Source organism: Vanessa cardui, chromosome 12 (genome assembly GCF_905220365.1).
Source record: "Vanessa cardui chromosome 12, ilVanCard2.1, whole genome shotgun sequence".
Lineage (NCBI taxonomy): Eukaryota > Metazoa > Arthropoda > Insecta > Lepidoptera > Nymphalidae > Vanessa > Vanessa cardui.
The window spans coordinates 303,562-308,024 of record NC_061134.1 but is presented as its reverse complement, the minus strand read 5'-3'; positions in this window follow the sequence as shown (position 1 = coordinate 308,024).

Below are 4,463 nucleotides of genomic sequence, written 5' to 3'. Positions count from 1 at the left end.
ATACTGATGGTAGCTCATCGAGGTGCGAGGATATGGGCTACTTAACGATAATCACCAATACTCTGTCTCACAGAGTTTGAAAGATGAGTGAGTGACCCAGTGTCATCTCAGCCACCAAGTACCTAATATCTTAGTTCTCTAAGTAGACGGTGTATGTCTGTCTTTTGACGGTCTTTATTTGTCTCATAGACTTCTGCCATAGCATAATAAAAAAAATTCGCCGTCGAGAGGCAAATGTATAAGGTTATCATGCCTTCTAGGTATAGTCAAAGGCTAAAAACCACTCTAGAATAAACAATAGTTATCAAACCATATGTTTAACTAAATAAAGCTTAGTTCTCAGGATTTAATTCATAATTAACATCGGAAATGGGTCAGGGTTTATGACATCACAGTCTATAGAAATACAATTTTCCTCGAAGTTAAATACCGAGAGTTGTGCCAAATATGGAAAGGAGGCGACGCGGCGGGCGGCTGCGCGTAATTCTGCTATTCATCGCGAGACAAACTGCTTCATTAATACTATCTACTAATTGTACTACTTATCAAACCTGTCTCTCCTTCTTTAACACTTAGGTAAGATTACCTAAACCTATTACATAATCAAACGTACGAATTCTAAACTTTACAATTTTAACGAAAACAGTTATAATACATACATAGAAGATTAACTAAAAATAACTTAAGTAAGGTAAGGTACCCATTATGTCACTTGTCGTGTTGTTACTTTACTAATAATTCAATATCTTTTTTCCATTTTCAGTAATATTGACTTTAATAATATACGTGTGTATTTTGTAAAATGAAAAATCAAATGCAGAACGCTCTTTATTTATATAGGCTCAAAAGTAAGGATTGATTTGAGAGTCATATAATATAGGTATATTAAATATAATTATAATGGAATATAAATATATCTACTGTTAATTGTATTTACAACAACAACAACGGCCTGTAAATTCCTACATACTCACAGGTTTCCTCGCGATGTTTTCCTTCACCCCTGAGCACGAGATGAATTATAAACACACATTAAATGTATATTCAGTGGTGCTCGCCTGGGTTTGAAACCTCAATCATCGGTTAAAATGCATGCGTTCTAACCACAGCTAAATAGTACTTACTCGCTCTCTACTTTACTACTTATATTATGTACATATATGCATGTAAAAATGTTCATGTAAATGTAAAATTATTATTCTACCTTCTATTTAATCCATATTGCAGCGAGATGTTAGTTTTCATCGACTGAAAGGCACCAGTTCTATGTCCTAAATTATTCTACCGCTGTACACCAATACGTTATATCTTAATTCGGACTGACGGGCGAGTCAGTGCAATGTAGGTATAAGGGTCTATTTATTTAGTGGTCAATTCTTCTGTGTCAACTAAACAGTGGCGGCTCAAGATCGAATCTTAATGTGGGCAAGATACAGTTTGCAAGGCCTTGTTTTTTTTACAGTACTCTGATCCCAATGTTATGTTGTATTTTTTCAAATTTCGGGCGCGAGGCCCTTTGCACGGCTAGGCCGTGGGCGGTGGCTTACACCACCCACGCCTTACGCCCTCACTGCAACTAACCACCCTCTTCTATTCGTTTGTCTACACGTTAATAACTGAATCTTCGTGCTACTGTCCTGGAATAGGATAATCATTGGAACGACGTTGTATATAGATATTATGTCACCACGATATGTCTGCTACTTATAACTCTGCGAATTTGAATACTGCTGTTTCGGAATCAAAGCTTTATCTCGTATCCCACAAAATACCTACATTACTAAGTTTAATTGACTCTCTCTATCTCGTGGTGTGTGCATAGACAGACAGAAATATAAATAAAGTATCTGAACTGCTCTAATCAAAAACGAAATCATTAATCAAAGTACGTCTCAAATTTTGTTAAAATATTGTATATTTTGATATGTGTATATAAAAAAGATGTGTCGTGGGACACCCGGATGTAACGGAGTCGTTTTCGCTATATATGATGTATTATATAACTGACACAATGTAATAAATTAACCTCATCTGATAGTACATAAATTAAATTTTAATAAATAGCAGCTTTTGAGCTTAAATAGTGTCATACCTAATTATTGTCGCCAGTCGTTCGCGTTTTAGGGATTTGTTGAGTTGAGTTTAGTAGTGAAAGAGCGACAGACATAATTACTTTCACATTAGAATATTAGTATAGAAGTATATAAGAATATTAGTATAAGCCGTTCTTACTCTATACGTGAAAATTTCTGCCAACCCGATTAAGACAACCGCAAGTAACAAAGAAGGACCAATCTAAAATTGCTGTCTCAAAACGAACAGGTTTATTTCATATTCATCATTCAAATGCAAAGGAGTTAAAGAATTTTTAGTCATAAAAAAACCTTCGTTTAAGGTAAAGCGTGGGTAACAATGGATTAGTAAGATCTATATTGAACGGCTGCGACAGATATGTCAACGTGAATAAATTTGTAATTTGATTAATGTAAACTCCGCTAGAGCCCCGGCAACTTTAAGGAACGGCCATTTTGACCAAAGTATATTTTTATAATGTTATATAGTTAAAAATAACGTAAGCCGATTTTAGTTCCAGTGATTATAGGATATCTACACATAAAAAATTGGTTATGGTCTCATTTTGAAGAGCTTCAGCGGTAAATTTGTAGAAAATTAAAGATGATTCTTGATTGTTACTTACTAAATAAAATAGTTATTATTTCACAAAGATTAATTACTAATAACAAATAATTATATAAAAGTTTAGAGAGAGGGAAAAGGGTACTGACCGGTAAGAGAGCGGTACTATAATTGTATAAGAACAAAAATAAAAAACGCAAACAAAATTTAAATAAACTGTTGCCCACAAACCCCAACTTTTCATTCAAATCAGCTTTTTTTTTAATTTTAGCGCTAAATGTCGATGAGTGACCGTGAGTTCCGGTTTACAATGAAATTAAAACAAATAAAACAGACTGTCATAGGTTTGGAAATTCCTAATAAATCTTTTTTCGCGGGCGACCCACTAGTATAGTTTTATTACGCTTTAAAGTTTCGCGATTTACATTTTTTTGTATATTTATTGTCGTTCGATATTTCTTATTTTATTCTCCGCTAACATTCGTCCCTTAATATTTTAAATATAATATACAAATACAGAATATACAGCTCGTCAAGATCTAACCAACATTTTACTTGTTTTTAGGATCATCCATTTATAACACTCATTTTAAACTCTATCGCTAAGTAGCGCCTAGTATTTTTACGTTGCGGTTTGAAGGGTGAGTGAGCCAGTGTAACTACGGAAACAAGTCGGAATATCTTAAATCTCAAGGTTAGTGGCGCATTGCCGATGTTTGATGCATCAAATCAAATCCAAATATGCTACATTCAAGTAGGCTTTTACAAACACTTGAATTTTCACCACCGGTGCGGAATGTACTCTAGCGAGTAGAACCGACAAGAAACTCATTAGTTACTTCTTTTCAAAATGAATGGAGTGGTTAATATTAATTTCAGCGCCAATGTCTATTGACGGATGTGACCACTTACAATTAATCCATTTGCAAGTCCGCCTACGTGTGGCATAAAAATGTGACACACAGAAGAAGGTAAGTCTAGTCAACAAAGATAATTTATGTGTAACAAATTTAAACTTGGTTGATACCTAATCGTGATTGATATATTGTTTCATATTCTCTATTTGCTTAATATAAGTTTATCTTTTGTTAATCATATGTATATGACATGTGCTAATTAGAATTTAATTTCTAGATTTGTATTACACCTACATTCAGTAAGTTAGCGAGCGAATCCATTACATTTTCCCAAGCAATTAAACTTGATTCGTAATCGAACATAAGACACGCTAAGCTGGCTATTTGTAAGATTAGCTTCCTTTGTCAGCTGACAGCCAACTATTTAGAGATAAGTAAATACACGACCAGTTTACACGTCATTAGGGTGGTGCGAGACAAGATACTGCAGCGTGCGGTCAGACAGGCGACGGCGATAAGTCGTTTGATGTCAGCTCCGCACGGCTGTCCGTGAGAGTCAGAGGTGGAGCGGTCGACGGGAGATTCAACCGGTAAAAGTTTGGCTAGACAGATGAGCTAGTTTATGTTAAATGGTCGGGGTCCGTGAAAAAATTACTACCAACGAACTATTATTATAAGGTTTTGCTATCTGCTTGTAGGACTTAGTGAAATCCTTATTTAATCATTTATTTACTTCTGTAATCTGATGAAATATAATTCGACATGTATGTGTAAAATAAAGCTGCCTCATTGGTCTAGCTTAGCTTATAATGGCGCATATCTCGACGTACTGGTTCAAAAGCCAATCGACGCTAAGAATAAGCTATAAGTCAAACTGATTTAGAATCGTTGTGAACTCGATGAGACGAAAATACATCCCGACAAAGAGACAAAAAGAAAATAATTATGTCATTAAAATTCACTTCAATC